Here is a 24,004-nt window from a genome sequence, read left to right as displayed (position 1 = left end):
GAGGAATGGTCACAGGTAGTGGGGAAAGAAGATACCAGACTCAGAATCATCGGAAGAATCTGAAGGAAATGCAACTCGTCCACGAAAGAAGTGACTTTTAAGGCGTTTGTTTGCCCGATTCTTGAGTATTGTTGATCTATATCGGATCCCTATCAGGTAGGACTGATGGAGGAGATAGAGAAGGTCCAACGAAGAGCGGCTCGTTTCGTCATGGGATCGTTTAGCTGGCGAGAGAGCGTTACGGAGATGCTAAACAAACTCCACTGGCAGACGGTACAAGAGAGGCGTTGTGCATCACGGAGATATTTACTATTGAAATTTCGGGACATTACTTTTCAGTAGTAGTCAGACAACATATTACTTCTCCCCACATACATCTCGCGTTCAAGAAATTAAGCCCATTGCAGAGGCTTACCGACAATCATTCTTCCCACGCACTATAGGCGAGTGGAACAGGGTTGGAGCCGGCCGAAGTGGCCGTGCGGTTAAAGGCGCTGCAATCTGGACCGCAAGACCGCTACGGTCGCAGGTTCGAATCCTGCCTCGGGCATGGATGTTTGTGATGTCCTTAGGTTAGTTAGGTTTAACTAGGTTTAACTAGTTCTAAGTTCTAGGGGACTAATGACCTCAGCAGTTGAGTCCCATAGTGCTCAGAGCCATTTTTTGAACAGGGTTTCTAGTATGCTAAAAAAATTATTTACTCTTAAATATATCTCAATTCTTTCAATTTAAATCTGTGTTTCATACTAGAATGTCGTGTTCCCAGTTTGGCACAGCTTTGCCACAGGAGACACGAAAGCGGTCGAAGACGTCCGTCTTCTGGTCGGCTCCTGATCGTTGTCAGAAGGAGGCTTGTTTTTTGATTACGCAAAGACTTCTATTACTTGGAAAATAACAACCCGGATTTCTTTACGTAATCAGTATGAATTTTTTAATTACCTAAGGGACCTTTAACAATGAACAGTAAAAAAAAAATGCATTTGCAAATGAAATCATTCGTAAATGGGGCTGCTATGAGTTGTATAGAAGACAAGGGGCGGCCTTCTGTACACGACCAGGATGCCGCAGTATTTTCTGCTGTAGTAAAGGCTGTTTGACATTTATAAAAATAATATGGCATGGAGGATAAAAAAAGTATAAAGGAAAAGAATAGAATAAGAAATCTGGTAAACACTAAATATATTCTAATAATTCTCACAAGCAATTAGAGCTACTTTATAGACAGCATAACTTACATAAGTAATTATCTAACTCTATGGTGCGATCACATTTCAGCCTGTCCTTTACTAGCTCCTATGTTCGCGTTTTTGTCACAAATTACAGTCACTTTTCTCCTTCGTTAAAGACTATTCTTGCACTGTTCAACACCTCCGATAACAATAGCTTGCCGAGTTACAGTTTCGAACATAAATTACTTGAATGTTATTAATTAATAATGTTGTCTGCATGCTGGCAAGACCGCTCACTTTTTTAGCTTAAAGTCGACCTTCTTCACGCTTTCACACCACAGACAGAAGTACATTAAAAAAATCTGAAGATCTACCAAAGTTTTTTTTACTGTCATCTTTTATTTAGATCGAAGCGGAACGTCGTTCAGCTTCTGTTAAAATGTTTCTCTGACTGCGCAATCGATGTATTAGCGTCCGCGCTAGATGCGCATCTTTACAGTAATGTTAATTATATAAAATAAATGTCTTTCATGTTAATTATATAAAATAAATGTCTTTCAAAGAATATGTCTCATAAGTTGATCATTTAATATACAGATAGTTGAATGCCTTTCCAAGGGTACTCAAAGTTTTCATAGGACGGAAATACCAATAACATTACAGGTTGGAGGGATCAGATATTGGTACCGAAATTACCCTCCGCCACACACCATAAGCTGGCTTGCGTAGTATGATTTAGACCTAAATGGTTCGCACGCTGACACTTGTTCATGGCCCAGCATTGAAATCTGTAGCAATTTGCTGAAGTGTTGCTCTTCTGTCACGTTGAACGATTGTCTTCAGTCGTCGTTGGTCCCGATCTGGCAGGGTCTCTTTCGGCCACAGCGATTTCGGAGAGTTGATAGTTTACCGGTTTCCTGATAGTCAAGGTACATTCGTGAAACGGTCGTACGGGGAAATTCCCACTTCATCGCTACCTCGGAGCTGCTGTGTCCCATCACTCGTGCGCCTAGTATAATACGACGTTCAAACTCACTTAAATCTTGATAACTGCCATTGTAGCAGCAGTAGCCGATCTAACAACCATGCCAGACACTCGCTATCGTGTATAGACGTTGCCAACGGCAGCGCCATATTCTGCCTGTTTACATATCTCTGTATTTGAATACGTATGCGTATACCAGTTTCTTTGGCGCTTCAGCGTATATTACCTATGTATATCAAACCAGCTTGAATTTCGAGAGCCTCACTCTGGTGAGAAACTGCTGGCACTTTATTCAAACGAGGTACTGCGTACAGTGGCTCTCAAATTGATTCTGTATTTACAGACTTCCAAAAAGCCTTTTGGTATCATTTCTCATCAGCGGCTTTCATTCGCATTGGGTTTCCTATGGACTATCGTCTCAGTTGTGCTACTTAAATCGTGAGTTCCTATCTGAAAAGTCAGAGTTCGCAGTAACTAACGGGACGTCAACCTAGTGATTCTGAAGTGACGAGTGTGATTCCGCAAGTAAAGTGATGTAGACATTTGTGTGTGTGTGTGTGTGTGTGTGTGTTTTGCCCTTAATGAGCGCAGTTAGACTAAGCTACATGGCCAATTCCTTTTGCTGCCTTCGTTGCTGCCAAAACTTCACTCATTCGCTCGCTGTGTTTCTGTTTCCGGTCCTCTGTCCATGGTTCTTGTGGGCTTCGTGTCTTCGGCTGCACCTTGGTTGCCTTTTTGGTTGCTCATATTTCTTTCATCTCCGGCTGTGATATTGCTTGCGTTCTTCAGTCCATTTTAATCCTGTTCGTTTGACACAGTGTATCTCCTGTTATTTACTTTTCTTAATGATATTTCTGAATTTTATTCAAATGGTTCAAATGGCTCTGAGCACTATGGGACTTAACATCTGAGTTCATCAGTCCCCTAGAACTTAGAACTAGTTAAACCTAACTAACCTAAGGTCACCACACACATCCATGCCCGAGGCAGGATTCGAACCTGCGACCGTAGCCGTCGCGCGATTCCAGACTGTAGCGCCTAGAACCGGCCACTCCGGCCGGCGCTCTGAATTTTATTCTGTCGTTTATTGTGTCTGGTGTGATGTTGAGTTGCTTCAGGTCTTTTTTTACCTCTCCCACACATTTTTTGTTTCAACCGGTTACCCAGTCAAAGATCTGGTTGGTCTGTCTGCGTGATGGCATTCTGTATAGGTGTCCATAGAATTGTAGTCTGCGTTTTCTAATCATTTCTGTGATTGTCTCCGTATGTTTGTATAGTTCCTCTGTAGGTTTCTTGATCCATATTCTAGTGCTGTTAGTTGCGCCAAATGTTTTCCTAAGTATTTTTCGTCCTGCTTTTTGTATTTTGTGATACGTGTATTCCCTAGTATTATTGTGATCTCTGCTGCATACAGTGCTTCTGGGAGCACGACCGTTTCGTAGTGGCGTAATCTGCCTTTTTGTGAGATAGACTTTTTGTTGTAATGATTCCGCACTACTTTGTATCCCTTGCCCAGTTTAGTTTTTCTTTCTTCGTTTGAGTCTCTGTCATTTCCGCTCATTTGTAGTGTTTCACCGAGGTGTCTGAAGTTTGCCGTTTTGTACTCGTGCCGTACTTTGTGTTCAGAGATGAGAGTTTCTTTGTGCTCATAAACTGTGTCTTTTCGTAAGAGATCTGTAGTCAGTTTTGGAACCGCTTTCGTGTAGTTTTTCAATAGCTGCTTTTGTTCCGTTTATACTTTTCGTAACAATCACTAAATCGTATGCAAAATCCAGGTATTTAATCTGTAGGTTTCCTAAGGTTATTCCCTGTTGTGATATTTCCCATTATTTTATTACCTTATCTAACACTAGATTGAAAAGGCCTTGTCGGACACCTGTGCGAATTTTAAAGGGCTCTGATAGTTCCCCACAGAACATTACTTTGGAGGTCGCGTTGTTCAAGGTTTGTTCTATGATAGTCCGTGTTTTGTTGCCTACTTTGTATTCAGCTAGAATTTGGAAGAGAGTTTTCCGCTCGATGGAGTCGTACGCTTTTTCGAAGTCGATAAAGGTAATGATCTGGTTCTGTTTGTGTTGTAAAATCATGTTAGTAGACAAGCAGAACATTTGTCCTAGAGATGTGGCAGTTAATACTGCTCGCTAGTAAACTCCTAAGAAGAGCAAAACGAAGTGCTAAATGATGTTGAAAATATATCAATATGGTGCAAAACGTGGCAGTGGAACCTCAACAATAAAATGTGGGGGTTTCTCCACAGGATTACTAAGAAGGTTTCGTCAAGTTTCAGGAAATCGATAAGTAAATCAAATCTGAGGGTTATAGATCTAACGAAAGTCTTGCTGGTTACAAATATAAATAACGTAACTGAGAAACATCACATGCTGTGGCGAGGGTGAAACAAATGTTGCGTTGTTGACACAACTATTAGAAGACCCAGGAACTCTACTAAGGAGACAGTCAGCACTATGGCTGTTGGATGTCTTCTGAAATGTCGCTGAGCACTGAGCGATCATTACTCGACGGGACTGACGGAGGACATCGACAACGTTGAAAGAAGGCAGCTGATTTTGTAGTATAGCTAATTAGAGGAGAGAGTGTCACGGACGATTTTCTTTCTCTTCCCTATGAGATTAGAGGGGAGAGGGTGCACGGCGACGAGTTGGGGACGCAATATTATAACAAACGGTGTTCTAATGTGGCACATTATTTCGATGACATTTCAATCACCATCTTTCTCCTCCGAAAGCAAACAGTTTTTGTTGCCACCAGTGTACAAGGGATGATATTACGACTGTAAAACATAAGAGAATTTAGAACTCGCACATAAAGATTTTGATGTTCGTTTTCCTCAAGTTTCGTACTCGAGTGGAACGGTCGAGAAATTGGAGCGATTGTGTGAACCCTTCACAAAACACTTAAATGTAAATTACAGACTAATTGTGTATCACTGTGATGTAAAAGAAGTGCTTCGCCAGAACATAATTTCTGTTGTACAGCAGTTATTGTTTCAGAGGCAATGAGTACACTTCGTAAGTGCTCAATATGTGAATGATATACTACTTATACACAATCATTTGGCAGGGTTGCCACCAAAACTGTTTAATTTTCTAATCCTCTTAGTTATCTTGGTAGATCAAATATTTTCTTAAGGTGAGATCTAATGGAGAGTTTTCTGCATCGTGCAACTGATAGCTGGTTGCAATATTTTGTGGTAGCTGTTTTTATCATTAGTGTTTTCTTTAACTTATTTTTCGTTAAGTACTTGTATGAAACGTCAAAAGTAGATGTGCATACTCATGTCATAGCAAGAAAGCTCTAGCTGCGTTAGTTTATGCTACAGACTTGGGGATGGTCTATGAAACGTTTGATTCTTCAAGGGGTGAGCGTGGCTTTGTAGCCTGGGCCTGTACCATCTTCGGATCGCGAGCTACAGGCCAGCCAGGCCGAACGGCTCCAAGGGCACAGTCCCACCTGAAGTCCTCCGCCGGCATTTTCTCTCTGTTCTTGGTGAGTTTGAGGGCTCAGAAATAATGTGCATAGATGGATCACTGGTCGACGGTCTTGTTGGCTTCACTTAGGCTCACGTTGGCCATACGGAACAACGCTCCTTGCTGCATCGTATTCACTACCGAGCTGGTTGTCATCTATCGCGCTCTTGAACGTATCCTCTCCTGTCTGGTGAGTCCTTCGTCATTTATAGTGACTCATTAAGCAGCCAGAAGCTCTCGACCAGTGCTTCCCGAGGCGGGAGTCTCTTTACGCCCTCTGCAACAGTGGCCGCTCAGTGACCTTTATTTGGACACCAGGCCATGTCGGAATACCGGGCAATGAACATTTTGACCGCCTGGCCAAACAGTCTACCAGTAAACCATCTCTGGAGATTGGCCTCCCGGAGACCGATTTGCGAGCAGTCTTGCGCCGCACAGTTTTCGCGATTTGGGACACTTAATGGCGGATCCTGTGCACACCAAATAAACTCAGTGCTATCAAGGAGACGACGATTGTGTGGCGGTCATCCATGCGAGCCACTCGCAGGGAATCAGTTGTCCTTTGCGTGCTCCGCATTGGCCATACGTGGCTAACACGTGGCTACCTTCTCCGTCGCGAGGACCCACCTCGGTGTCGCTGTGGCTCCCTTCTGTCTGTCATGCACATCTGGCTTGACTGCCCACTTTTAGCTGCTCTGCGGCGGACTTTTCATCTTCCCAGCACCCTACGTTCGGTGTTGGGCGACAATGCCTCAACGGCAGATATAGTTTCACATTTTATCCGTGAAGGGGGTTTTTATCGTACCATCTAAGGGAGGGCGTTTGGCCTTCTCTCTGGGGCCTCCAACTACCCTCCCTCCATTTTAACTCTGTCACCCTTTCTTTGCGTTTGTTTTCCTTGGTGTTCGTGTTTTACCTACATATGTTCATCTCGCCTTGTCTTTTTTGGGGTGGACATATTAATGTGTTGCAGAGTGGCTGGCTCATCCTGTTTTATTCTTGTGATCAGCCAGCCTAGACCATGGTATACGTTTTCCCCGGTTTTTGTGTGTCCCATTCATTTTCTTTTTAGATGTGGTTCCGATTTCATTTTCCCCCTTTGCCTTTACCAAACGTACTTTGGGAGCTGTTCCACCCTGAGCCTTGTTTGTATCTGGAGCAAGGGTCTGTGACCCTGTAGTTTGGTCCCTTTATGCCTCAAACCAACCATCCAACCGAACGGCTAATGGGCTGGAGACCGAAGCAAGTGAACCAACAGTAGCAGGCCAAAAAACTCCCCGCCTCCCCCCTCCCCCGCATGGGATGACCCAGCACGGCCACAGTTCATAGCTCTGCCTCTGCCACTCCTTTTGACGTAAATATGTGTCCTTTTTTCTCCTGGCATCAGTGTAAGTGAGGCAAGAAGAAATGCAGATCAGGACGCTTGTTGCAGTGGCTAGCGCGGAGAGATCAACTGGAGACAGAGTCATTGCTTTCACTGAAGAAGGTGGATGTTCCACCAGAGAAGCTGCCAGAAGGTACTGTGTGCCACATACCACTGCAACGAGATGGTGGAGGAATTACCTTGAAAGAGGTGCTACCAACAGAGCTCCTGTCTCGGGCAGAAAGAGAGCTCGCAGCAGGACGACAGGGAGCTAGTGCCTAAGGGCAGAGAAATTTCATTTCTGACCATGAAGCAGTTTTGGTGGGAGACCAACTTCCCAGCCTCCGCTGACACGATTCGCCGACGTCTGAGGGATTCTAGACTGCACCCACGAAGATCCGTCGTGAAACAAGAGCTCAATGAAGACAACACTTTATACAGGCTGGCATTTGCGAAGCTCCATCTGAGTGTGTTGTGGAAAACCATCATTTTCACTGAAGTGAAAGTGTTTTCCACCAGTAACGATGGTCTATCTGTCTCCTGTTGGGGATGGATTTGCGTGAGAGGAGCAGGAATTCTTCGCAGAATAACAGAAATTCTCGACAGCGAGCAGTACGCCAGCATATTGGAAAATGCGATGCTTCCGTCAGTGCGGACGCTGTTCGGAAGGGGGCTTCACATTGAAAAAAGACCATTCTTCCGTTCCCTAGTCTGGAATCGTTCAGCAGCAGCTTTCCACGATTACCGTCAACGTCACAGACTGGCCGCCAAGGCCTGCTCATATGAACCCTATGGAAAACATGAGGGCTGAGTCGCCAGAACGTAAAAAGAGAACTGGCCACGAAACCAACCTACTACATCTGACGCTCTTTGGGACTGCATTCTTGAAGCTTGGGAGGAAGTTCCTTCTTCTGGCTGTTACATCCGACGGCTTATACACTCCTGGAAATTGAAATAAGAACACCGTGAATTCATTGTCCCAGGAAGGGGAAGCTTTATTGACACATTCCTGGGGTCAGATCCATCACATGACCACACTGACAGAACCACAGGCACATAGACACAGGCAACAGAGCATGCACAATGTCGGCACTAGTACAGTGTATATCCACCTTTCGCAGCAATGCAGGCTGCTATTCTCCCATGGAGACGATCGTAGAGATGCTGGATGTAGTCCTGTGGAACGGCTTGCCATGCCATTTCCACCTGGCGCCTCAGTTGGACCAGCGTTCGTGGTGGACGTGCAGACCGCGTGAGACGACGCTTCATCCAGTCCCAAACATGCTCAATGGGGGACAGATCCGGAGATCTTGCTGGCCAGGGTAGTTGACTTACACCTTCTAGAGCACGTTGGGTGGCACGGCATACATGCGGACGTGCATTGTCCTGTTGGAACCGCAAGTTCCCTTGCCGGTCTAGGAGTGGTAGAACGATGGGTTCGATGACGGTTTGGATGTACCGTGCACTATTCAGTGTCCCCTCGACGATCACCAGTGGTGTACGGCCAGTGTAGGAGATCGCTCCCCACACCATGATGCCGGGTGTTGGCCCTGTGTGCCTCGGTCGTATGCAGTCCTGATTGTGGCGCTCACCTGCACGGCGCCAAGCACGCATACGACCATCATTGGCACCAAGGCAGAAGCGACTCTCATCGCTGAAGACGACACGTCTCCATTCGTCCCTCCATTCACGCCTGTCGCGACACCACTGGAGGCGGGCTGCACGATGTTGAGGCGTGAGCGGAAGACGGCCTAACGGTGTGCGGGACCGTAGCCCAGCTTCATGGAGACGGTTGCGAATGGTCCTCGCCGATACCCCAGGAGCAACAGTGCCCCTAATTTGCTGGGAAGTGGCGGTGCGGTCCCCTACGGCACTGCGTAGGATCCTACGGTCTTGGCGTGCATCCGTGCGTCGCTGCGGTCCGGTCCCAGGTCGACGGGCACGTGCACCTTCCGCCGACCACTGGCGACAACATCGATGTACTGTGGAGACCTCACGCTCCACGTGTTGAGCAATTCGGCGGTACGTCCACCCGGCCTCCCGCATGCCCACTATACGCCCTCGCTCAAAGTCCGTCAACTGCACATACGGTTCACGTCCACGCTGTCGCGGCATGCTACCAGTGTTAAAGACTGCGATGGAGCTCCGTAAGCCACGGCAAACTGGCTGACACTGACGGCGGCAGTGCACAAATGCTGCGCAGCAGCGCCATTCGACGGCCAACACTGCGGTTCCTGGTGTGTCCGCTGTGCCGTGCGTGTGATCATTGCTTGTACAGCCCTCTCGCAGTGTCCGGAGCAAGTATGGTGGGTCTGACACACCGGTGTCAATGTGTTTTTTTTTCCATTTCCAGGAGTGTAGATTCTATGCCAAGAAGCATGATTGAAGTGCAAAATAATTTGGGATTTTGGATAGAATATTAGTCCTTAAAACGTTTTCTTATGTCGTTTTTTACTTAATTTTTCCGCTCTGAGGGCCAGTGGAAGATCACTTGCCAACAGATAAAATAAACTTTGAGTTCGTTTTCCTTTCAGTTGCCTTTTTAAATGAGGTGAGTTTCTTTTGAATACACGGTTTGTTACATATTATATTTTTATTTCATTTGTACCCTGTCTAGATACTTACAAAGTAATTATTTTAGATATACTCTTTAAAAGTGTTTTGTGTTATTTCAAATACATCTCTCTCTTCACCTCCATCCATTAATACATCCTCTGTCCTCCAAACATTATGCAAACGATTTCGTCTTGCCTTTATTTATTGTTAATTTCTCCTTGTTTTTCTCTCTCTCTCTCTCTCTCTCTCTCTCTCTCTCTCTCTCTCCCTCACACACACACACACACACACACACACACATACACACTCACACTCACACTATCTCTCGCCTCTCTTACATTATCACCTCAATTGCCCTTCTACTCCGTTCTCCCCTTGAAATTATACGTTCCTGTCTAATTTCTGCTTTCTTTACTGTCCTCTATCATTCCTCTTAAAACATATGAACTGTATTCCTTTTCCCTTACCTACAATCCATTCCTCGTTCTGAAAACATTTCTTCTTTTTCTCCTCGTTCTAAGATAAAACGAATTGTGGCATATGTATAAATGAAGAATACTTCGCAAGCTTTTCACTCTTTTATTTTGCACTTCTGCACTCCTATCCATTCCTAGATCCCTCCCTCCTTCTTGCTGCCACTCCCTTGATATCTGTATCCACATCTACATGAATACCCTACAGTTCACATTAAGTCCTTGGCAGGGTTTCTTTGAACCACTGTCGCACTATTTCTCTACCGTTCCACTCTCAAAAAGCGAGTGGAAATAACGAACAACTAAATCTTGCAGTACAAATACTGACGTCTCTTCTCACAATGGTATGTCTCCTGTGTATGTCGGGGTAAACAAAATATCGTGGCATTTAGCGGAGGAGGGTGATGATTGGAATTTAGTTGCAACACCTCGCCGCAATGTGAAACGCCTACGTTTCAGTGATTTCCATGCTAACTCAATAACCACATCCATGACAAAATCTCCTCTATCTGGCGATAACAGAAAACGAGCTGCCCTTCTTTGAACTTTTTTGATGTCTTCCCTAAGTACTACCTCGTAAGGATCCTATACCGCGCAGGAATACTCACGAAGAGGACGGCCAAGTGTTTTGTAAGCGGCCACTTTAATCGAATTCTTACATCTTCTGCCTATTCTACTAATAAAACGTGGTCTTCAGGTTTTCTTCCCCACAATATTTTGAGATGTGATGGCTCCAATTTTAGTTGTTTATGACCGTTCGTAGCTCCTACAAACTTAGTTGAATCAACAACTTTTAATGTGACTGATTTATTGTGTAAGCGAACTTTAACGGAATTGGTTTGGTATTCACGTGGAGAGGATCACACATTTTGTTGTTTAGGTTCAGTAGTCACGTTTTGCACTATGAAGATATATTTTCAACATTATTTGGCAAATGTTTTGAGAAGTTTTTTAGATGGCAGCATTACCTACCACAAATCTAAGACAGATGTTCCGATTGTCTGAAATAGCGGAAGTTCCACATCACTTTACATGAAGAATCACACTCGTACACTCATCACTTCCGGTTCACTAGGTAATATCCAGTCAATTAATCAAAACTGTGACTTTTGAGACAGGAACTCACGAATCCAGTGCACAACTGATACGATGGTCCATAGGGAAGCAATGTGATTGGAAGCCGTTGTTGTTTTTGTTGGTTTGATGCAACTGTCCACGTTACTCTATCCTGTGCAAGGTTCTTCATCTCCCAGTACCTACTGCAACCTACATCCTTCTGAATCTGTTCAGTGCATTCATCTCGTGGTCTCCCTGTACGATTTTGATGCCTCAGAACATGTCCTACCAACCGATTCCTTCTTCTAGTCGTGACACAAATTCCTCTTCTCCCCAATTCTATTCATTGCCTCCTCATTAATTACGTGATCTACCCATTTGATCTTCAGCATTCTTCCGCAGCACCACATTTCGAAAGCTTCTATTCTCTTCGCGTCTAAACAATTTATCGTCCATGTTTCACTTTCATTACATGGCTACGCTCCAGACAAATACTTTCATAAAAGACTTCCTGACACTTAAATCTGTACTCGATGTTGACAAATTTTTCTTCTTCAGAAAGGCTTTCCTTGCCATTGCCAGTCTACATTTTTTATCCTCTCTGCTTGGACCATCATCAGTTATTTTGCTCTCTAAGTGGCAAAACTCATCTACTACTTTACGTTTTTTATCTCCTAACCTAATTACCTCAGTGTCACCTGCTTTAATTCGACTGCATTCTATTATCCTCGTTTTACTTTTGTTAATGTTCATATTATAGCACCCTTTCAAGACATTGTCCATTCCGTTCAATTGGTCTTCCCGGTCTTTTGCTGTCTCTGACAGAATTACAATGTCATCGGCGAACCTCAAAGCTTTTATTTCTTCTCCATGGATTGTAATTCCTACTCCAAATTATTCTTTTGTTTCCTTTACTGCTTGCTCAATGTGCAGATTAAATAACATCAGGGATAGGCTACAACCCTGTCTCACTCCCTTCCTAACCACTGCTTCATTTTCATGCCCATCGACTCGTATAACTGACATTTGGTTTCTCTACGAATTGTAAATAGCGTTTCACTCCCTGTATTTGACCCCTGCCACCTTCAGAATTTGAAAGAAAGTATTCGAGACAACATTGTTAAAAGATTTCTCAAAGTCTACAAATGCTAGAAACGTAGGTTTCCCTTTCTTTAATCTATCTTCTAAGATACATCGTAGGGTGAGTATTGCGTCACATGTTCCAACTTTTCTATGGAATCCAAACTGTTCTGCCCCGAGGTCGGGCTCTACCAGTTTTTTTCATTCGTCCGTAAAGAACTCGTGTTAGTATTTTGCAGCCGCGACTTATTGAATTGATAGTTCGGTAATTTTTACACCGGTCGACATCTGCTTTCATTGGGATTGGAATTATTATATTCTTCTTGAAGTCTGAGGATATTTCACCTGTCTCATACATCTCGCTCACCAGACGGAAGAGTTTTGTCATGTCTGACTCTCCCAAGGCTATCGGTAGTTCTAATGAAATGTTGTCTACTACTGTTTCAACTTATGTCTTTCAGTGCTCTGTCAAATTCTGCACGCAGTATCATTTCTCCCGTTTCATCTTCACCCACGTCTTCTTCCATTTCCATAATATTGCTGTCTAGTACATCGCGCATGTATAAAAACACTATATAATCCTTCCATCTTTCTGCTTTCATTTGATTGCTTCGATCTGGCATTCCATCTGAGTTCTTGATATTCATACAGCTGGTTCTTTTCTCTCCGAGGCTCCCTTTAATTTTCCTGTCGGCAGTATCTACCTTACCCAAGTGATGTATGCCTCGAAATTCTTACATTCGTCCTCTAGCCATCCCTGCTCAGTCATTTTGCACTTCTTGCCGATCTCATTTTTGAGACGTTTGCAGTCCGTCTCGCCTCCTTTCATCAATTACGTTCAGTATATCTTCTGTTACTCAAGAATTACTACTAGCCCTCGACTAGTTATCTACTTGATTCTCAGCTGCCTTCACAATTTCATCTCTCAAAGCTACCCATTCGCCCATGCGCAATCCGAATCGAAATGCTACTCTTACGAACCGTGGTCTGTATATAACGAGAAATGATACAGGATGCAGTAATCGCTGTACTTCTACAGGTATATTACTGTTTCAGCTATCAAATGTGAAACGTTTCTTACCCTTTTTAATCAAATTAGTTAAATACATCCGAAATTACGTTCCATGTATACTTTACAATGGATAGATGGAGAAAGCTGAGCCGGCGTTCTAGCGGAACAGAATGACGTCAGCAACTCTGCGGCAGCTGACAGAAGAGCAAAGTACACCCACGCCGAGTTCACCAGCCGTGATAGTCTAGTGGTTAGCACATTGCGTTGTGGCCGCAAGAACCCAGGTTCGAATCCTGGTCACGGCAAAAGGTTAATATTTTAACGAAGAATGGCGCACCTGCACTGAACTACTTCATTGATGCATTACTTTCATTAGCAACTGATTTTGGTTTTGTTCAAATCGATTCGATGCTATTGGATTTCCGAAATGATTATGACAAATTTTCTCAAAATTGGCTCTTAATCAAAATGCGTACAAGTGAGTCTAAGTTACGGCACAGGATCCGTGATTTCGTGCAGGAAGGGCGGACTACGTACCAAACGATGGCAACTGGTCAACCAAAACTGTGTCTGGGGTTTCACAAGGGACAGCGATATGTTCTTTACTGTTCCTGATATGTATAAACGAATCGGAAGACATTCTCAGTAGCCTTATTAGAGCGGTGGAAAATGAGATTGGCGGTAAGTGCAAAATAGCAAAGCAGAAATGACTAAAGAGGAATCGCAAAACTGTAAAACCGTGAATGACTATGATGTTGTCTATACAAAAATTAAAGAGACTTCTGGAGCTAAGAACAGCAACTATATCAACAGTAACAGCTCAGGTGGCAAACCGGTACTTAGCAAAGAAGGGAAGGCTGAAAGGTGAACTGAATATACAAATGCTAGAAACGTAGGTTTGCCCTTCTTTAATCTATCTTCTAAGACACATCGTAGGGTCAGTATTGCCTCACGTGTCCCAACTTTTCTACGGAATCCAAACTGGTCTTCTACCAGTTTTTCCATTCGTCCGTAAAGAATTCTTGTCAGTATTTTGCAGCCTCGACTTATTAAACTGGTAGTTCGCTAATTTTCACATCTGTCGACACCTGCTCTCTTTGGTATGGAATTATTATATTCTTCTTGAAGTTTGAGGATATTTCTCCTGTCTCATACATCTCGCTCACCAGATGGAAGAGTTTTGTCCTGGCTGGCTCTCCCAAGGCTATCAGTAGTTCTAATGAAATGTCTACTCCCGGGGCCTTGTTTCTACTTATGTCTTTCAGTCCTCTGTCAAGTTCTTCATACAGTATCAGGTCTCCCATTTCATCTTCATCTACGGCCTCTTCCATTTCCATAATATTGCGCTCTAGTACATCGACCTTGTATGAACCCTCTATATACTCCTTCCACCTTTCTGCTTTCCCTTCTTTTCTTAGAACTGGGTTTCCATCTGAGCTCTTGATATTCATACAAGTGGTTCTCTTTTCTCCAAAGGTCCCTTTAATTTTCCTGTAGGAAGTATCTATCTTACCCCTAGTGAGATAAGCCTCTACATCCTTACATTTGTTCTCTAGCCATCCCTGCTTAGTCATTTTGCACTTCCTGTCGATCTCATTTTTGAGACGTTTGTATTCCTTTTCGCCTGCTTCATTTAATGTTTTTTTATATTTTCTCCTTTCATTAATCAAATTCGGTATGTCTTGTGTTACCAAAGGATTTCTACTAGCCCTCGTCTTTTTATCTACTTGATTCTCTGCTGCCTTCACTGTTTAATCTCTCAAAGCTACCCATTCTTCTTCTACTGAATTTATTTCCGCCGTTCTTGTCAATCGTTCCGTCATGCTCTCTCTGAAACTCACTGCAACCTCTAGTTCGTTCAGTTTATCCGGGTCCCATCTCCTTAAATTCCTACCTGTTTGCACTTTCTTCAGTTTTAATCTACAGTTGATAACCAATAAATTGCGGTCAGAATCCACATCGGCCCCTGGAAATGTCTTATATTTATGGCTCTTAAATCTCTCTTAGACCCTTACATAATCTGTCGGAAACCTTCCAGTGTCTCCAGGGGAAGCCGCTTAGGAGGAATGATATCAAAGACCTTTTTGGAACTCTACAAATAGAGAACCAATTTGAGAGCCGCTGTACGTAGTACGTCGTACGAATAAAGCGCCAGCAGCTGCGTCTCACAAAAGTGATGCTTTCTAAATACGTTCTGGTCTGATGTCAATAGGTAATATATTGGGGGGGGGGGGGGTATTTCATGACACTGGAACGAAGTGTTTGTTCACACATTCTGCTACGTTTCGATGTCAATGAAATGCATCTGTAACTCAGTGGTTTACGTTTATTTTCTTTCATGTGTATTGCAGTGGCCTGCTCAACTATCCACTTCACTCTCACCATAAATACTAGAATACTCCTGATGAGGTCGTAGGAAAAGTAATTAAGCCGCTGCATTGTTGACGCGCAAGATGCACTCCTAAATTGTTAGCTCACTCAAGAAAGACGTCGTCTGTAGAAACATTACTGCTATGATAGGGTCATGACAACAAAGTGGAACATGTCTGGTGACGATTTGATACTTTTGTTACTTCCTGGAATGACAGAGAATTGTCTTGCAAGCTTCGCTTGATATATTTGTAGTATACCAATCAAATATTGTGAATGAATTCCACTTTGGTGTGTCATCGACTTGTGAAATACATGTTTACAAACAGAGGCGAATACTTTCACGCAACAACTACAATTAATCTCGTTGTTTATATTGTAATTTATCTGTATCAATCATCACAAGGGCAATGGAGAGGCGATGAAGGCTTCAGTTGGCCGTTTGCTTCATGGAAATGTCGACGCATTGTAAAGAGTTAGAGGCAGTAGCTCTCAGTTCCAAGCTGGCGCGAGAGTAACATTTTATCTCCTCTGTGACAGAGCTACAAACAGCTATTTCGAACTCAGAATGATATCTTTAGAAATTTTGTCATCATAAGAAATCTCACTACGTTCGGTAACCAGTAGTTCTAGATGTAATAAACAGAAAATACTGCTGAACTGCAACTGAAAATACAAAAATACTTTAATGAAACCGTTTTACTGAATACTCTGTTAACTGTGTTTCTAGGCTCACATTGTCATGTTTATATCGTGGTCTCGTAAAGCTACTTGAGTATTACAGAAGACTACACGTTTCATTGAGATAGCCATTCATTGTATGGTATTATGATGAGACACAAGTTGTATTACACTAGTGTAGTGCGTATTAACAGTCTTTCACATTGGGCTATTGAATAAAATAGGCACAAATATCAAAGAAATTGTCAACAATATATTCCACTTCGTTATAGAAAACCGTCTGATGACGTGCAGGTTGTTTTTTGATCTCAAGCATATAGCGACTTTCGGATTATGAGTTAAGCCACGTTTGAAGACCAATCTCCAAAACAAAACAAACAAAAACAAACAGAATAAACGAAAACTGTCTTCGTAGCTGATCGATAACTGCAGAGCAAGGTAAACACACATGGGTTCTAGATTAGCAAGTGTGCGGTGGGCGCATTTGCCAACCAAGCTGCTTGGTGCTGTCTTCCACGTCGCAATTATTGCTGTACAACTGCAAGGCTTCTCATTTGCTGGCTACAAATGTCATCTGCGAAGGACACATCACTGTGGAGCATATCGCCACATAAGACACGTTCTTCATGCCATCCGATGTATATCTATAACAATACATATTGTGGGCACACACAGGCCACCATTTGAGATGTTTGTTATGGCTCACCCATTATTTTCTCCTTATGAAAATCGCCATCAGCCTCACTGTTTTAGGTTTACAGTGACCTCCTTAAATCTATTACAGCAAATGCCAGGACCAATCTTCTATATCAATGCCAGTTTCTCTTCCTGAATTTGGTCATTAATGTATCTCAAAGCGATCTTACTTGAATCGATACTACATGACTCTCTCTATACCACTCACTCCATGCAGGACACAGGTGTTTCGTATTTTCCGCCTCTGTTTTCACCCTTTTATTCAACACAAGCAGAACACAATGTCACAAATGTTAGACTTTATTTCGTTTAAGACGCCGTTTTCTAATGCATAAACGACGCTCCTCATAAAATAAAAAAAGGAGAAATATTCAAGTTGTGATGGCACGAGCTATACTACAATCTTGAACAAATTAAGACCATAGTCAAACATGCTTATAGCGACATGCCATACAAAATCGCCACGTGGCATGGCGAAACATAGTATTATATTGCCTGCAACGTTACATAATATTACAGTTGCTAATTCGAACACATAAAGGTCCGCTGGAGATAGTAGGCTCTAGGGACAATGCGTCACAATCACTTTGGCAGACTCTGTGTCAAGCGGCCGCTGGCTAATGGAACTGAAATTGGTCTTAACATGACAGACACCTGCGAGCCCTTTCACAAACACGTTTCCGCAAGATTTTTCCATTACTGGCTGGTTAGAAAATGAACAAAACTGTCTCTGATCTTCTGTAACACTGATGCTCTTGGCACACAGACGGAATACAACTTAAAAAAGGTAGGAAAAGGATGCGTTTGATATCACGGCTTTGCGTTCGGACTGCATGACGTTGACTTGTAGACAACAATAGATTATTCACAACAACAGCTCAAGAGGAAATCAACGCTTCTCGTACCTTGTTCTGGGTACTCCATTTTGACAAAAATGTGATGGTAACACGTGTGAAATTTGGTGGTTGGTTGGACTGAGGCTAGCTTGTAATGGCTAAGGTGTGGTTTCGATTCCCGCTGGGGGCACCAGTTTTTAACAGCCACAAAACATACCCTCTTCATCTCCAGTAACGACAAGTAAAGAACACGGGACTGTGGCTTGGTTCCCAATCAACATTAAACATGTCTGTTTCATATTGTCTGGAACGTAGTTGGTTTATTTTTTGCGTCAGAGGCGGAAGCTGCTGCTTGTAGAAACACTGTCTGTAGCAAGCTTTCTTACACTAGTTATGTTGTTTTAGTTAACAGACTAGTTGTCATGTAAGATCATAGGACCTTCATTTCTTATTTTAAGTAACCTTGAGATTATGAAGACAGTGGCACAGGTGTGGAATTAGAGCTCTTACCCCAATGTTTCTCTAGATTTGAACTCTTTGAGATGACACTGTCCCATCATTTCGTTGTTTCCTCATGATGCTACACTCCTCCAGGTCTCTTCAAATGGCGCGATACTACCTACTAGTGAGAGGGAAATTGATAGTTGACACCACGTCATGTGGGCTTGTGTTTCCTAATCATCCGCATTAACTTAAATTTCTCTACATTTAGGTCTAGCTGGCATTCATCACACAAACTAGAAATTTTGTGTAAGTCATCATTTATCCCCCTTCAGTCAATCAACTTGGACACATTTCCGTACACCATGGCATCATCAGCAAAAAAGCCGTAAAGTGCTGCCCACCCTATTGCCAAGATCGTTCATGTACACAGAAAATAACAGCGGTCCTATTGCACTTGCATGGGGCACTCCTGACGATACCCTTGTGTCTGATGAGCACTCGCTGTTGAGGATAACATACCAGCTTCGGTTACTTCAGACCCTATTCCATTCTCCTTGTAATAACGCCTCTCTGATAAGTGCTACTCCATAATGTGACCTCCCACGTTACTATTTCACTCTTAGTGCTGCCAGTAAAATATCTGACTTCGCCGAAATGTCTTTAATTCACAAGGAAGCATAGCAGAGATGGAGAACAGTATTCAGTACGTATCGTGAGCACTCCTGTAGCATACATCGTACGAATTACAAAAACCAACTGGTCATCTCCAGGGTGTAGACGAAAGGGAGTATGGTGCTAGGAAACTCTGCTCCTTCTTCGTCTTTGCTCTAATATAATATCTAAAGGCTAGTTCACCCATGCGCAATCCGAACCGGAACACTACTCTTACGAACCATAGTTTGTATATGGTCAGAAATGGTACTGTATGCAGTAATCGCTGTACTTCTACAGGCATATTACAGTTTCAGATATCAGAAGTCAAAAGTTTCTAGTATTTTTAATCAAATTAGTTAAAGACAGCCGAAATTGCGTTCCATGTATACTTTACAATGGAAGGATGGAGAAAGCTGACCCAGCGCTCTAGCGGAACCGCGTGACGTCAACAACTCTGCGGTCGGTGACAGAAGAGCAAAGTACACCCACGCTGAGTTCACCAGCCGTGATAGTCTAGTGGTTAGGACATTGCGTTGTGGCCGCAATAACCCAGGTTCGAATCCTGGTCACAGCAAAAGGTTAATATTTTAACGAAGAATAGCGCACCTGCACTTAACTACTTCATTGATAATTACTTTCATTATCAAATGATTTAGGTTTTGTTCAAATCGATTCCATGCTATTGGACTTCCTTAATAATTGTGACCCATTTTGTCTCGAGTGGCTTTCAATCAAAATGCGTACAAGTGAGTCTAAGTTATGGGACAGGATCCATGATTTCGTGTCAGGAAGGGCGTACTACGTACTAAACGATGGGAACTGGTCAACCAAAACTGTGTCTGGCGTTCCACAAGATTCTTTACTGTTCCTGATATGTATAAACGAATCAGAAGACAATCTCAGTAGCTTTCTTAGAGCGTTGAAAAATGAGATTGGCAGTAATCGCAAAATAGCAAAGCAGGAATGGCTAAAGAGGAAACGCAAAACTGTAAAACGGTGAATGACTATAGGAAAGATAGATGTTGTCCATAGAAAAATTAAAAAGACCTCTGGAGCTAAGAATAGCAACTACATCAACAGTAACAGCTCAGGTGGCAAACCAGTACTTAACAAAGAAGGGAAGGCTCAAAGCTGAACTGAAATAGATTGTGTACATAAAATCCGGGAAGACTTTCAATTATTTATTGCACAGGAACGAAACATTGTACAGATATAATACATATGTCGTTTTGAAGAGAAGCCCTGGAAGGTTTTTTTTTCATGTATACCGCCATAGCGTAGTTTAGTAATGTACAAAAACCCGTACAGAGAAAACAAACGTTAGATTATATAACGGAAAGGAGATGGAAGAGATATCTATAAGAAGAATATAATTGACCATTTCAAGCCCTTGGTGGAAAAAGGTCGCTGTGACAGACGATACTCCATACAAATTATTAAGCTCCTTGTGAGTGCCAGCCACGACAAAGAAAAATGATATTGTGAAAATTATATCAGACTAAAAAATGAACGTAATAATTCAAATTCCAGAAAAATTCATGGAAAGTAGTCGAATTAAATCAGACGATACTGAGGGAATTTGAATACGCAATGAGACACTAAAAGCTGTAAAATGAGTTTTGCTGTACTAGCATCAAAATAAATAACGATAGTGGAAGAACAGGTTAAAATAAAGACTGGCAATAGCAAGAACAGCTGTTCTAAAAGGAGAAAAAAATTTGGAAATTTGCGGTAAGTTCCTGTGGGACCAAACTGCTGAGATCATCGGTCCCTAGGCTTACACACTACTTAATCTAACTTAAACTAACTTATGCTAAGGACAGCATGCACAAACACCCATACCTGAGGGAGGACTCGAACCTCCGACGGGGGAAGCCGCGCGAACGCGAACCTTGGCAAGACGCCTAAGAGCGTGAGTCTACCTCTCGCAGCTTAAAAGGAAGTCCATTAATTTAAATGTGTGGAAGCTTATCATCACCACCAAAGTGAATTGCAGTGACGCAGTCACTGCCCTGTGGAAATTTACTGCCTCACCAACACAGTTAGACCGCTATAGACCGGTGATGCTGTACTGTAACATATCACCTCGGACTACAAAAAAAAAAAAAAAAAAAAAAAAAAAAAAAACATCACCCCTGCCCCGGCGTACGGGACCACAAGCCCCACCGCCACACCCCCATCCGCCCATGTTAGGCAAATCCCTCTGCCCGACTCATGCAGCACCATCACCGTCAGAGGGTGGTACGGGATCACAAGTCCCACCGCCACACCTCCAAAGTGAATTGCAGTGACGGAGTCACTGCCCTGTGGAAATTCACCGCCTCACCAACACAGCTAGACCGCAATAGACCGGTGATGCTGTATTGTAACATATCACCCCGGACTACAAGTCCATTTAAAAAATAAACAAAATATGAAGATACCTTTATGGAATACAGCTTTGAACGGATGTGAGACTTGGGCGTAAAATGTTTCACAGAGAATGGGTCAAAGGACAGAAGCTTTTTTAAATCTGGGTTCTGCAGAAGATAGATCAGAGGCTAATGAGTAAAAAATGAATGACTTCGATGAGGTGAGAAACTAATTTAGGTCATACATAGGCCTAACTGAAAGAAGTTATCTTGACTCATCAACGAAATAGAGAGAAGATTGAGTTGAAAATTGTCGAAGGTATACAAGGAATGACCATAGGACATAGGTTCATGAAGGAATAGGCAGCGCCGGCTTTAGGGTGGGGCGACTCGGGCGGTCGCCCAGGGCGCCAGGGCCCAAGGGGCGCCACGTACTAAACGCATGTAAAAAAAAAGTTACAATTTACAATCACTCATTTCGCGAAACTAAAATATTATTCAGTCTCATTCAACATACGTCGCTAATCTCACGAATGCGCGATGAATTCGGGGTAGCAGAAGAGAAATCATGCTGAATGCAATCTTCGTATTGTCTGCAACCATCCATGTTTGACGCGGGCTAGCACGGGCTCTACCAAAGCGCCTCTCTTATTTGTTTCAAGAACTGCAACAAGGAAGAGCCCATGCAGCCGCACCATCTCTCGTTTACAACAGAAACTACCGGTCGCTCCAAATAAAAGAAAATACAGACTGTGAAATATACATTACATTATGATTTAATTAATACGAATGTATTTATATCGAATATTTGTGACTTAATGACTCATGTACATTAATTAATAGATCATGCAATGCGTGCACTGCATTCATAGAGAATTCTCCCCTAACTTACTGAAATAGTACAGCGCCACACAATGTTTGTTAGACTGCATATGTTGGCAGCGCTACGATTTACACCCGCATGTCAGTAATTGTCAGTAAGAGTCGGAGGCAGCGATCATGTTTTCGTGGCTGAATAATTGTGAGTGAAACGAGTGTCGTGACTGTGTCAACATTTTAATTTTCTGGTAGGTACGAAAAACATTTTTATCTTTCAGTTCAGGTTTTTTTCTAGTTACGTCTACTGATAGGTGAATTTCTTTATTTGTTATAGATCGAATATTGTGGTCGCGAAATAGAGCAGTGTCCAAGCAATAATTTGTCAAATTATTAAATCATGCCAGAAGAGAAGGAAATGATTAAAAAAAAAGCTTTCTGGTTCAGAAAATCGGAAAAGAAAAGCTGAAAAAGAAAAAGTTCTTGAAGAAACTAAAAAGCACATGAATATTTATAAGTACCTTAAAGAAAATTCTAAGGCAAATACTTCAGATATTGAATCAAAAGTCCATGTATCAGCAAATATTTCTTCAGACTGTGAACAATTATACACAAAAAATATACAATCACCTATTGAAGGTGATCAAATTGACCAGCGCAGTACATCTTTGGATGAATCCTCTGATATTTCTCCAAGTCAAAATCAACACATGACATCTGTGGTCGATGAAAGTATCAACGTTCTTGCAATAAAAGAATACAATGTTTCTGATGTAGGTACGTGGCCAAAAGTACTTAATGCTAGAGATATAGATCGCATTATAATATGTGGACCCTCACAAGTATGTCTAAATAACTTTCCAAAACATGAAAATGGGCGTCATTTCTCTTCAACTCATTACACAAGAAAACTATCAAACGAAGAAACTATCAGACGACGGTGGCTAGTTTATTCTGTATCAAACGACAGTGTCTTTTGCTTTTGTTGTAGACTGTTTGATTTAAAATCAACTACTAATTTGACTACCACTGTGGGTTTCAGAAATTGGAAACATTTAAGTGAAGCTCTGAAACTGCATGAAAATAGTCCTAACCACAAAAAAGCATTTACTCAATGGACTGAAGCTGAAATCAGGTTTAAAGCTGAATTAACTATTGACAAGGAAGAACAAAAGCTAATTTCTAAAGAAAGTTTACGATGGAACAATGTGCTTCAAAGATTGATGCACATTACTTTGTATTTGGCTGAAAATAATACGGCATTCAGAGGGTTATCAGATAAATTATTTACCCCAAATAATGGAAAATTCTTAGGTCTTGTACAGTTATTGGCAAAGTTTGATCCAATCATGGAAGAGCACGTCAGACTGACATTGAGTGGTGATTTGGCTGACCATTATTGCGGCAAAAATATACAAAATGAATTAATAGAACTCATGGCATCACACGTTATGTCTACAATCGTATCCCGCATAAAGGGTTCAAAGTATTATGCAATCATAGCTGACTGTACTCCAGATATAAGCCACAAAGAACAACTTTCGATAACTTTAAGATGCGCCGACATAACAGAGGATGGCGTAAGTGTAAAAAAACATTTCATCTCATTTCTGCAAATAGATGATACAACCGGTGAAGGCCTCACAGAAAGCATTTTAAAAACATTGAGTGATCTTGACCTTAACATTAATGAGTGCAGAGGACAGGGCTACGATAACGGCGCGAACATGAAGGGGAAAAATAAAGGCGTCCAGAACAGAATTAAGAAGTTAAATCCACTAGCTTTTTTTGTGCCATGTGGATGCCATAGTTATAATTTGGTATTGTGTGATGCGGCAAAATCATCAGTAAAATCTGTGACACTGTTCGGAATGTTACAAAAAATGTTTAATCTATTTGCTGGATCGGTAAATAGATGGAAAATTTTGACCGACCATTTGAAGATATACACCCTGAAAAATGTAAGTGACACAC

The 24,004-nt window shown here is 42.4% G+C and overlaps 2 non-coding genes across 2 annotated transcripts; both read left to right on the top strand.

Annotated features, from left to right (window-relative positions):
- The first annotated feature begins 13,415 nt into the window (after positions 1 to 13,415).
- Positions 13,416 to 13,487, top strand: Trnah-gug (transfer RNA histidin (anticodon GUG)). Its single transcript has one exon. It is a non-coding gene; the product is annotated as a tRNA-His (tRNA).
- Positions 13,488 to 19,365: 5,878 nt separating this feature from the next.
- On the top strand, positions 19,366 to 19,437 carry Trnah-gug (transfer RNA histidin (anticodon GUG)). Its single transcript has one exon. It is a non-coding gene; the product is annotated as a tRNA-His (tRNA).
- The last annotated feature ends 4,567 nt before the right edge of the window (positions 19,438 to 24,004 follow it).

This window comes from Schistocerca serialis, chromosome 2 (genome assembly GCF_023864345.2).
Source record: "Schistocerca serialis cubense isolate TAMUIC-IGC-003099 chromosome 2, iqSchSeri2.2, whole genome shotgun sequence".
Lineage (NCBI taxonomy): Eukaryota > Metazoa > Arthropoda > Insecta > Orthoptera > Acrididae > Schistocerca > Schistocerca serialis.
The sequence above is the reverse complement of the archived record's forward strand: the minus strand, read 5'-3'. Positions and strand labels throughout refer to the sequence as shown.